Source organism: Canis aureus, chromosome 19 (genome assembly GCF_053574225.1).
Source record: "Canis aureus isolate CA01 chromosome 19, VMU_Caureus_v.1.0, whole genome shotgun sequence".
NCBI lineage: Eukaryota > Metazoa > Chordata > Mammalia > Carnivora > Canidae > Canis > Canis aureus.
This window is the reverse complement of record NC_135629.1, coordinates 26,731,966-26,744,893: the sequence shown is the minus strand read 5'-3', so window position 1 is coordinate 26,744,893 and position 12,928 is coordinate 26,731,966. Positions and strand designations below refer to the sequence as shown.

The window sequence follows — 12,928 nt, the reverse complement described above, 5'->3', positions numbered from 1 at the left end:
TTTAAGAAAAACAAGCATGGGGGATCCCTGGGTAGCTCAGCGGCTTAACGCCTGCCTTGGGCCCAGGGCGTGATCCTGGAGTCCGGGGATCGAGTCCTACATCGGGCTCCCTGCATGGAGCCTGCTTCTCCCTCTGCCTGTGTCTGTGTCTCTGCCTCTGTGTGTGTGTGTGTGTGTGTGTGTGTCTAATGAATAAAAAAATCTTTTAAAAAAAGAAAAATAAGCATGAATTCAAGTCTGCCTCTGCCACAGTCTGCTCTGTGCCTACACTGAGCCTCATTTTCCTTATGTGTAATGTAAGGATATTGAACAGGAACTCTTGGGGTGCTTCCAGCGCTGGTCACCTCTGCAACAACGGCCATCAGACCTGCAAAGGCAAGCTCTACTCTTCTCCCTGCTAGTGAGCGACAGGTGCACACTGTTAAAAAAAAAATGGGATTTAAAAAAAAAAATTTAATGTGCTTTTATTTCTCTCCTAACTTTTAAAATGTGAACATTCTGTAATTTAGTCACGGCCTTTACTTCCAGGTGACTTCTTCATTGGGTCTCAGTTCCCTTCTAAACAACAAACTTTTATTCCGGAAGGCAGTTAGCTTTTCATCATTCTTTCTGTCTACGTAACATCCAAGGACAAACCCCATAGGCACAAGTATATGTACCCAATAGTCACCAACAATCTGAATTACGTTCATCTTAAGTGCCGGAGCCTGGGTAACTCCAACGACCCCGTGACCAAGGTCAGAAAAATGAAATAATTCTAATATTTTATATAATATAAAATTTAATTAATAAAACATTGTAAATAGGCATTCCCTATCTCGTATATATTCCTAAAGGCTTTTTATTCAAGCTGGCAAAATACAAGCTCCCCCCACCCATTCTTCTCATTAGCAAAATGGGGAAATGCTTTACATGTGGGGTCACCTCATATCTACACACATTGTAACTCAATAAGGATAGACTTAGAAGGGCATCTGGCTAGCTCACTGGGAAGAGTGTGCAACTTTTGAGGTCAGGGTGGTGAGTTTGAGCCCCATGTTGGGTTGTGCAGAGATTACTAAAAAAATTTATTTTTTTTAAAGATTTTATTTTTTTATTCATGAGAGACACAGAGAGAGAGAGAGAGAAAGGTAGAGACACAGGCAGAGGGAGAAGCAGGCTCCACGCAGGGAGCCCGATGCAGGACTTGATCCTGGGACTCCAGGATCACACCCTGGGCTGAAGGCAGGCACCAAACTGCTGAGCCACCCAGGGATCCCCTAAACAAAATTTTTTATTTATTTTTTAATTTTTTTTAAATTTTTATTTATTTATGATAGTCACACAGAGAGAGAGAGAGAGAGAGAGAGAGAGAGGCAGAGACATAGGCAGAGGGAGAAGCAGGCTCCATGCACTGGGAGCCCGACGTGGGATTTGATCCCGGGGCTCCAGGATCGCGCCCTGGGCCAAAGGCAGGCGCTAAACCGCTGCACCACCCAGGGATTCCCCCTTAAAAAAAAATTTTTTTTAAAGGATAGACTTAAGAGCTCAAGAGTGGAGCAAAAGTTGATGCTGAAGACTCAAGCAATGATCACATCAAAAGAGGTCTCAAAGAAAGAATTCTAAAAACTCAATAAGAAAACAACCCAATTAACAATGGACCAAACACCTTAACAAACACATCAGAAGCCAAATAAGCAAATGAAAAGGTGCTCCACATCATGTGTTGTCATGGAAATGCAAATCAAAACAAGAAGACACCTGTTAGAATGGTCACAGTCTAGAACACTGACAAGTTCAACTGCTGGCAAGGATGTGAAACAGCAGGAATTCGTTTTTGTTTTGTTTTGTTTTGTTTTAAGATTTTATTTACTTATTCATGAGAGGTACAAAGGCAGAGAGAGAGAGAGAGAGAGAGAGAGATGCAGAGGCAGAAGGCTCCATGATGCAAGGAGCCCAATATGGGACTCAATCCTGGAATCCCAGGATCACGCCCTGAGCTGAAGGCAGATGCTCAACCACTGGGCCACCCAGGCGTCCAGCAACAGGAACTCTTATTCATTGCTCATAGGAATGAAAAGCAGTATACCCAGTTTGGAAGACAGTTTGGAGGTTTCTTGCAAAACTAAACATACCGTTACCATAGTATCAGCAATCACACTCCTTGGTATTCACCCGAAGGAGGTGAAAAATTATGTCCACACAAAACTCTGCACAGATGTTTATGGCAGCTTTATTTGTAGCCACCACATCATGGAAGGAACCAAGATGTCCTTCAGTAGATAAATGGATAAATAACCTGTGGTACCTCCAGACAGTAGAATATTATTCAGTGTAAAAAGGAATGTGCCATCAAACAACTAACCGAAAAGAAGGAATGAGCTATGGAGCCATGAAAAAATATGGAGGAACCTTAAACGCATAGGACTACGTGAAAGAAATCAATCTGAAAGGTTACATCCTCTATGATTCCAACTATAAGACATTCTGGAAAACACAAAACTAGGGAGACAAAGGATCAGTGGTTGTCAGGGGTTGGGGTTGAGGGGAAGTATAAACAGGCAGAGCACACAGGATTTCTAGGGCAGTGAAGACACTCTAAACACTCCTACAATGATGCATGCATGTCATCACACATTTGTCTGACCCACAGAATGTACAGCACCAAGAGCGAGCCCCAACATACACTACGGACTCTGGGTGGTAAGGACATGTCCATGCAGGCTCACCAACTGTAACAGGTGTCCCACCCTGGTAGGGGATGCTGAGGGTGGCGGAGGCCTTTTTACATGAGGGGGTGGGGAAGATACAGGAACTCTCTATCTTCCTCTCAATTTTGCTGTGAACCCAAAACTGTTCAAAAAAAGAAACTCTTCACAAAATGGGTGTGTATGTAAACAAGATAGATTGTTCAGCAGCTTCGGTTTTCCCACGTGGTGGCCTGTGGATTCTTCACACTCTGACAAGCCCAACAAGATAATGCGCCGGCACAGAGAAGCCTGATGAGCATGAGCCTTCCGCTAATATTCTGGCAAACCCTGAAGAATGCAAGCCTTCAAATGTATTCTCTTTTTCTTTTTCTTTTCTTTTCTTTTTTTTTTTTTTTTGTAAAGACTTTATCTATTCATTTATGAGAGACACACAGAGAGAGAGGCAGAGACACAGGCAGAGGGAGAAGCAGGCTCCATGCAGGGAGCCCGATGCGGGACTCGATCCCGGGACTCCAGGATCACACCCTGAGCTGAAAGCTGACGCTCAACTGTTGAGCTACCCAGGCGTCCCTCAAATGTATTTTCAAGAACAAAACGAGTCACTGTATTTCTCCCCTCTGATCGCAGACATTCCCAGTCCCTCAAGGTGCCAATGAAACTCTACATATGGCAACTCTGTTTTCAGGAAAAATTGCAACGTGTAAGAAGAGACTGTGTATCACCAGCCTAATCCCTTCTGTCCCGCTTTCATAGACACAATTCAGCCTCCCCTCGTTCTACAGCAGCTATTTCCAGACAAGCTCCAACACCACCTTTCCCCTCAAGTGACCACCAGAAAACCCCGAAAACACAAACCAGAATCCCAGTGTGCCTTTCACCTGTTCGGTATTCCCTCTCCAGCCCTGCTCCAGGTGTTCTGCAGTTAGAAGGCGGCCCCCCGCGCACCCTGCTGTATAATTCACACTCTGGTACGCTTCCCAGTCAGATCAGTAGTCTAAATTTGCACTACCACAAAAGCTTCAAGCGATTAATCAGTTGCAAATCAAATATTAAAAATGAGGATTAATCTCATCACTGCAGCCTGACAGATGCATTTAGTGTTAATAAATAAACTTCAAACTTCCTGCAGACCCTGTAAAGTGCATTCCCAATTTGCTCTCGCTCCTGGTTCCTAATAAGGAGGAGGGGGAGAGCTCCATTGATATTCTACGGCTGCACTACACAAGTATTAAAGCAGCCGGCTCGGCTGTATCGCGGAAGAGGAAAGAATCAGAAATTAGAGGGGGCGAACATTCTGACTTGATGCTCTCTGATCCCCCTAATGAACCTTCAACCGCACCATCAGTCTCGATCACATCATGTGGGCAGGGAGATTCATGAGGCCAAATAAAAATACGATTATGATATTCAGGGACATGTGCAATCGAAGGATAGATGAAAAACCCCATATGTTTGGAGTTTGCAGTATAATTTAAAACAGCAACATACTGGCCTTAAAAATGAAACCCCCTTGGCCTCCACACTTCAAGGATCATGGAAAGACGCTTGGTAAGAATAAACCAATTCAGAAAACTTGCCGTCATCAGTTTCAAAGTAACTTCTGCCAAAGTGCAAATGGCGATTTAAAAACAGGGGCTAGGGGATCCCTGGGTGGCGCAGCGGTTTGGCGCCTGCCTTTGGCCCAGGGCGTGATCCTGGAGTCCCGGGATCAAGTCCCACGTGGGGCTCCCTGCATGGAGCCTGCTTCTCCCTATGCCTGTGTCTCTGCCTCTCTCTCTGTGTCTCTCATGAATAAATAAATAAAATCTTTAAAAAAAAAAAAAAAAAAACAGGGGCTAAAGTGCCAGAAAAATACATGAACGTTTAGCAAGAACACATTAGAGCACACATAAGAAAGTTACATACTGTACACCTGAAACTCATCATAGGATATTATGCGTCAATTATACTTCAAATTTTTTTTAAAGTTATGTGTTGTGGAATGTGTAAAAAATAAGCAGAGGTGAACTCAAGTGAACGCATATAGCATTGCAGCACAGCAACGCATTAGTGTATTAGAAACAAAACAAAAATCAAACCCACCAGGGACCAAGTATTACTTAATCCCAAAAGTGAAGAAAAGTACAGTAAAAAGATCTGCTGGGGTCTGAACAAGACATATTCCTGCTGCACTTTCAGTATAGCATGACGACATTTACAGCATTATATTTAATAGTGAATTGTGGGAACTGCGTGACAGCAGCTGTAATTACAAAATGATGCTACATCTATACAAAGAAATTCTACATAACCGTTAGAAATGACAAGACCTACACACAATAATGAGAGGAAAATTATAATGGACAGGATGGAAGCTATCGTCACATTTTTATAAAATGTATACATGTACATGTATGTATTTGTCTATATTTAAAGTAAGAAGCACGGGAGAAAGACATACAGCAACCAATTACAGGTGGTTAGCTCTGAGGAAAGAAACTGGAGCAGAGGTTCCAGTTTTTACTCTATAAATTTCTGAAATCTCAGATTTTTTAAATGAACATATTTTCTTTGTAATTATATATATAATATATATCCTCCATATTCCATTTTTACTCTACAAATTTCTGAAATCTCAGATTTTTTAAATGAACATATTTTCTTTGTAATTATACAGATAATTACAAAGAATGGGCGCATATATATATATATATATATATATATATATATATATGAAGAATAAAGGGGGGAAAATCTGAATTAAAAACACAGAATGGGAACCAGCACAGAGAGGTCATCCAGGGGAGGCTATGGCCATCACCTCCATCAAAGACAACGCTCCTTTTTCTGAAGACTCTGGGGAACACGGCAGAGCTCCTGGATAATCTAGTCAATTGCTAAACAACCTCATCGGTGAACAGGCCTTTTATCTACGTCCCTCTCCTCATTCTCAGCTCAGGGCCAATCCTTTTCTACTTTCCTCAGGAGCTACAGAAAACAGATGGTCACATCATCCTTTGAATTTATCAATGAATTACACAAAACCAACAGCATTTTTCCGGAGGGACAGTATTGTGTTTGACAATACAGAGTGACATATCCCAGCTCGCTCTTCACATGGAAACTCACCAGACTTCATTACTAATGAGCTAGTCAAAGGCGCTCTATCAGATATATTTAATTTAATAAAAACAAGTATTAATTCAGTGTCTCCCGTGCACTTGGTATTTTATTATGAGTTGTGGAGGGTCCTTTAGAAATGTAAAATTTCATGGTTGGGAGGAAGAAAATGATAACAAGGGGATACATAATTCAGAGTACTTTATGATTAATTAGGAGAATGGGGCAGCCTGGGTGGGTGGCTCAGCGGTTTAGCGCTGCCTTCAGCCCAGGGCGTGATCCTGGAGTCCCAGGATCGAGTCCCATGTCGGGTTCCTTGCATGGAGCCTGCTTCTCCCTCTGCCTGTGTCTCTGCTCTCTCTCTATCTCATGAATAAATAAAATCTTAAAAAAAATAATTAGGAGAATGTACTCATTTTTACTACTAGTAGTACTACTATTAGTATTATCTTTTTTAAAATTTTATTTAAAAATAATACTTTATTCATGAGAATAAATATTTTATTTATTCATTCATGAGAATAAATAAATATTTTATTTATTTATTCATGAGAGACACAGAGGGAGAGACACAGGCAGAGGGAGAAGCAGGCTCCATGCAGGGAGCTTGACATGGGACAGGATCCTGTGTCTCCAGGATCACGCCCCGGGCTGAAGGCAGTGCTAAACTGCTGAGCCACCCGGGCTGCCCTACTATTAGTATTATCAAAGTATGAGCAAGATGTTTAGAGTTGAGCCTTGGATAAACAGGGTGCAGAGAACTTTCAGGACTTTTTCAAAATTTACTGTTTTGTTTTGCCTTTCTTTTTAAAATCTTTATTTTTTTAAGATTTTATTTGTTTATTCATGAGAGACACAGAGAGAGAGGGAGGCAGAGATACAGGCAGAGGGAGAAGGAGGCTCTACGCAGGGAGCTGGACATGGGACTCAATCCCGGGTCTCCAGGGTCACGCCCTGGGCTGAAGGCAGGCACTAAACCGCTGCACCACCCAGGGATCCCCCCTTTTTAAAATCTTTTGATATTTACCATCTGCCAGCAAAGGTCCAGCAAGCTTTGAAAAGAAGAGCCCGGGAAGTGGGCTTGGGTGAACAGTAAGTCTAAGAAATTTCTGCAGTCATTGAGGCACCCTGCAGAAAAGCTGGGCTGGGGGCAGTGGCCCAGATGTATCAATGAAGATCTGACCTGGTTTGAAGACAGACCAAAAAGGTTTGGGTTTCCACGACAAAAGGTCATGTTTTGGTCCATTACAGAAACAGAGAAGGACAATGTTAGATTGGAGAAGGTTGCTTAAGGTAATGGAGAAGAAACCATGTCAATAAGAGCAAACAGGAAGGCAGTTTAAAAATGCAAAATGGGTCTCAGGTACCTGGGTGGTTGAGTTGGCGAAGTGGCCAACTCTTGATTTAGGCTCGGGTCATGATCTCAGGGTCATGGGATTGAGCCCTACATGAGGCTCTGTGCTCAGTGAAGAGTCTGCTTCAGATTCTCTCTCTCTCCTTCTCCCTCTGTTCCTCCCCCTGCTAGCTCACTCCCTCTCTCTCTCCCTCATATAAATAAATCTTTAAAAAATTTCAAAATGGAGGGAGCCAGGCTCATTCAGTTGGTAAAGCATGCTACTTGATCTCAGGGTCATGAGTTCAAGCCCCACATTGGGTACTGAGCTTATTTTTTTATTTTTTTGGAAGATTTTATTTATTTATTTATTCATGAGAAACACACAGAGAGAGGCAGAGACACAGGTAGAGAGAGAAGCAGGCTCCTTGTGGGGAGCCTGATGCAGGACTCAATCCCAGGACCCCAGGATCATGACCTGAGCCAAAGGCAGATGCTCAACCACTGAGCCGTGCAGATGCCCAGAGTATTGAGTTAAAAAAAAAAAAAAAAAAAAAGTCAAATGGGATGCAGATTTATCCCTCGGGAGAGGGAATCACAACTGAGTGTTGACTCTTCCCTTTCTACACCTTACAGCTTTCTGCAGTTAGTGTCAAAGTGTGGGTGGAGGGTGACTTCTCTACTTCTCTCACTCATTCCTATCTCTCACTCTTTGTACCCACGTCAAAAGGTACAACCCTTCAAATGCCAAGTGACCCATTTCTGCCTAATCCAAATCTGCAAAGGTGTGAACTACAGAACAAAACATCAGAGAACATGTCACTTGTCAGAACAAAAGCTCAAAATTCTATGAACTGTTGGTAGGCTATGTGTGTTCCCCTCCTATTAAAAACATTAGTTACTCATACTGCAAAGTGAGAGTATTTTTGTGTTTTAAGGAACCACTGTGTGGACCAAGAAATGAAATCAAAGTCTTCCTTGCTAACAAAATAAAAGTGTTACATGAGCTCAAATAACAACATAATGGGATTAAGGGAAACATACAGAGGTCCTCTGGTCCTAAGTAGAGGGAGTGGATAATCCACATGTCCTTGTGTCCACTCTATGTTCTTGGACTTTAAAAAGACTCTGGGAAGCACAGGCATATTGGGTTACACTGTCACTGACCTACGGCTTGCTTTGCTATGTTGGCAGCTCAGGACCATCTTGTTTTTTTTTTTTTTTTCCTTCTTTTGCTCCCAGTGCTGTTTTGTTTTCCAGATTTTCATTAGCCTCTTGTGCTAACACTGTGAACAAGAAAACTGTCAAGTGGTGTAGTATCTCTTTCCTACCCTGAAACTCAACAGGCCTCTGAAAATCTGCAAAATTCCACACATACTTATTCTGTGAATTTTGAGAATTTCTTCAACTTGTCCCTTTTACTTCTAAGATAGCTATTTTCTATCCTCATTGACACCCAAATGAATAATTAAGAGCCATCCAATCTTCCACAGTGCATAATGGCCTAAGTGGTGACAGGACTCTTTTTTTATCTCCAAGTTTCACTTGCTCTGGTTTTCCTCTGCAATCACGTTGCCTAATTTCTCATTAGCTAAGCATATCTGTGGACAAACAAAACAGTTTTTCCCTAGACCATGTCATTCCTGCAGTGAAGGCTTTCCATTTACCCTGCCAACATCCTTTAGCTCAAAGATATGAACGTGGTATACTCAACTGTCTCCAATATTCTGCACTTGCATTGTGTTTGACACACAAATTACACAGAATGAGCCAGGTCTTAAAATCTAACTTGCAGGGATGACTTCATCGTAGGACCATCCCTGTGCAGGCATCCAAGGTGATAAGAGCTGTAGAGTTCATGTTTCCCTGGAGATTCTTTGATAAATCTTACTATTTCTTTAAGACCATTCCCACAGCTTAACGAAAGTCTTCCTTGGACTAATCAGAAAACTCATAAAAATGAAAAGAGAACAAGAGTTCCTGGGTGGCTCAGTCAGTTAAGTATTCGACTCTTGATTTTGGCTCAGATCGTGATCTTGGGGTGGTGGGGTCAAGCCTCACATCAGGCTCAGTGCAGAGTCTGCTTGAGATTATCTTTCTCCTTCGCCTTCTGCCCCTTCCCTGGCTTGCACACATTCTCCCTCTTGTTCCCTCCCTCCCTCTCTCTGTCTGTCTCAAATAAATACATTCATACATACATAAAAAGAAAAAGAAAAGAGAACAAACCCAAAGCACAGCCCCAGACATCCTTCAGATGGTTGCACATTACCTACCTGTACAGGTGACACAAGGCTCACAACCAGGTAACATCTCTATTTTTGGCCAGCAGTTCTCAAACCCCACTGACTATCCACAAGGGATGGAGGGGGAATGTCACAGGAAACTAAATCACCGAGTGTTCAGGTTTGCAAATTATTTTCTACTTTTCCTATAAAGTAGAATGAATTGGGGGCATTCTTATTAAAAAGGTCCATGCAGATCTGCGTTCTAATAGGTCTTCTTGAGTTCAATGAGAAATGTGTGAATTTATAACTAAAATGTCAAGTGTTCCACAGAGTCCTTATTTATGTTGGAACCCACAGTAACAAACAGACACTAATGAAATTTTTTAAGATCTCAATTTAATTTTCTTCTAAAATGAATTTTACATAAATTGCTGATATCATTACTTACATGCTTAAGAAAATACTGCTAAAAATTTTAGAGCTTACAATGGTGATGTTACTCTAATTTTTGCCATGGAAAGGTATCATCATGTCACACATTCTTTAGAGGCAGAAGAATGACCAGGCCCCAGGATGACTGATCAAGAGCAAGAGATAGGTGTAGCTTTAAAGAAAATCCTTCATTGCTCCCTCTTCCCTCTACCCACCAGAAAGAAAAGTACTGTAATGGTTGGAGACGAGGAAGAGCATGTTAGTGGTCTCCAGACCAGGTGGTGTTTCATTCTGTTGTCTGAGTCCGGGGCTGTGGAATCTTTCCGATCTCCATAGTTTCAAAGAGATTCTTGAGCCATAGCAGAGTTAAGGCTGTTATAGGACAAGGGCAGGCCCAGATGACATGGATATTATGGCCTTCTTTCTTCTCCTGAGAAGTGGGATGAAAGGCAGACAGAGCCTAGTTCCCATCCTGATCCCAAAGTGTTCTCCCCTTTAAATATGGGTAAGAAAGGTAGAATGGCATCCTAGAGAAAAAGGCCTTACACCTCAACATTTTTCTTTATATGCTTTCTATTCTCTCATGAAATTAGGTAGGATAAGCTATGAAGTATCTCCCTTGGATACCTCAAACTCCCATTGGCCAAGACAGACCAGTGGACAGTTGCCTAAGGTAGCTCTCCACCAACCATTTTTTTTAAAAGATTTTATTTATTTACTCATGAGAGACACAGAATGAGAGAGAGAGGCAGAGACACAGGCAGAGGGAGAAGTAGGCTCCATGCAGGGAGCCTGATGTGGGACTCGATCCCGGGTCTCCAAGATCACGCCCTGGGCTGAAGGCGGCGCTAAACCGCTAAGCCACCGGGGCTGCCCTCCACCAACCATTTAGGCAAACTTATGCTGTTACTCATTCCTTCTTTTGGATTTGTCTCTGAGTGTGCTAAGACTATAGTTACCAAATAATTTACCATCCAAGCAGGACAATTCTTGAGGGCCCAAGGGAGTATTTTAATAATTATAGTGAGGGATATACACTAGAATTGTCCCAGGCACACCAGGAAATTATGGTATGAGTTTTCTCATAACAGATTGGAAAGATTAGATATTCAAGTTTGAACTTTGGGAAGGATAAAGGATTGGTTTTGGCCTACATTGGTTTTTAAGCAGTTTTGGTTCATTGACAGGGCTCACGAAAGGAGTCCTCCATAAGTCCATAGGTCCAGATGTGCTTAATCAAAATCTGTGGTGAGGTCTGGGACAAAGCATCTATACTTTGATTCATCATTCTGCACACATGTCTCAGGAACTTTGAGAACAGAACTTAGGTGTTCCTTAGCTTATAGGCTAAAACACCATTAAAGACACTTAAGGACATCCACTCCATTATTTATGACATTAAGAATAATTCTAAATCACTGTCTCTGAATTTATTCCTTCTCTTTTCCAAAGGCTTTGTTCTTACTCATAACCCACAATCTAGAAGCATCTATCCCAAACAAGCCATTCCCACAGAATTCCTTGAAAGTAACAAAGGACCTATACGACTCTGAAAGATAAAATCATTATTTTACCCTGCCCATATTTTTGAATGTGAGTTAGAGAGTTTTCACTGTAAATGAACAACCCAAACATTTTTAAGAAAAAGACTCTTCATATGTTTATATACCCAACTGGGACAGACATTACAATTTACACTATCATTTTGCTGTCACAGTGTTTGGAAACATTTTCTGAAGAAGATAACTCCAAAAAACTTTCTGTTTAAATAAGCACCGCAGACCCTCTGCACTTATATTTATGCTCAAGTTCACTAAGACTCCAATGCAAAGCCATTCTGCTTTTGAACAGAACACTGGTAAATGGCCAGTGAGTAATTTCCATCCCTTGTCCCCCATCCACAATCATGTAGATTAATCTGAACAAAACAAAAAGAATTTAAAGATTAGATGATGCCCATGTGAGTACATGATGTAAAAGTAGAACAAGTCCATGGCAAGGTATTATGAGTTTGGCAGGGTTAGGTGGACATAAATACAATCATACACATCTACAATTTTAATTTTTAGGGAACTCAGAGAAAAAAGAAAGAAAGAAAGATAAACCCCCTGGGAAGAGAAAATGTTCCCTTAGTAAATGTTAAAAAGAAAACCACGAGCCCCATTAGAATGGCATTCCTTAGGCTGAGTCCAAAAACCCGGGCTTGATGCCTAATCTAACTGCAGTTTCAACCTCTCCTCCAAAATGTGGTCTTAACAGCCCAATCAGGAATCTTCACATCCAATGAATCTGCCCCACAGGCTTTCTCCATCCCCAAAATAAGATGAAGTAATCTATATGACAGACTTCTTGCTCTTTTCCCTAAGGGAAAGCCACCAGAGCAATCATTTCCTTTTGCTAAAAGCTTTTTTTGCCCCACCTTCTTTCCTATTAAAACCTTCCATTTTGTACAACTCCTCAGCACTCCCTTCTCCTTGCTAGATGGGATGCTGCCCAATTCATGAATCCTTTAATAAAGAAAATTAGATCTTCAAATTTACTCAATCGAATTTTGTTCTTTAACAGTAAAACAAAATATTCTCTTGGAGGGATACTTGGGTAATGAGTCCAGGATTGAAAATGAATGCAAAACCAGAAAAGAAGATCCAACCACAGCAAGGAGTCTGGCCCTAGCCTGACAAAAACAATCCTGCCAAAGAATAAAGAGTGAGGGATCACTCTACCCAGTATTAAGGCTTATTACACAGCTCCAATAATCAAGACAGTGTGGTAGTGGCAGAGGGATAGACACATAAATCAATGGAACAGAATACAGAACAGAGAAATTGACCTCACAAACATGCCTGATTTTTGACAAAGTTGCAAAAAGCAGTCAATGGAGGAAGGACAGGCTTTTCAACAAATGGTGCTGGAAGAAGTGGGCATCCATATGCAAAAGAAAAAAATGAATATTGACCTAAACGTCATACCTCTTACAAAAATCTTATTCAAAACAGACCATGATGAGCACTTGGTGGCATAGCTGGTTAAGTGTCTGCCTTCTGGCTCAGGTCAGGATCTGCTTTGGGCTCCCTGCTCAGTGGGTAGTCTGCTGCTCCCTTGCCCCTCCCTGGGCTTGTGCCTATGTGCTCTCTCTCTCCCCACTTCTC

At 41.7% G+C, this 12,928-nt stretch overlaps 1 protein-coding gene and 1 pseudogene across 15 annotated transcripts in view; both read right to left on the bottom strand.

Moving 5' to 3' along the window:
* MAGI1 (membrane associated guanylate kinase, WW and PDZ domain containing 1) overlaps nt 1–12,928 on the bottom strand; it is a 638,869-nt gene that overhangs the window by 298,782 nt on the left and 327,159 nt on the right. The window lies entirely within an intron of this gene.
* On the bottom strand, nt 340–706 carry LOC144289784 (NADH dehydrogenase [ubiquinone] 1 beta subcomplex subunit 1 pseudogene; annotated as a pseudogene).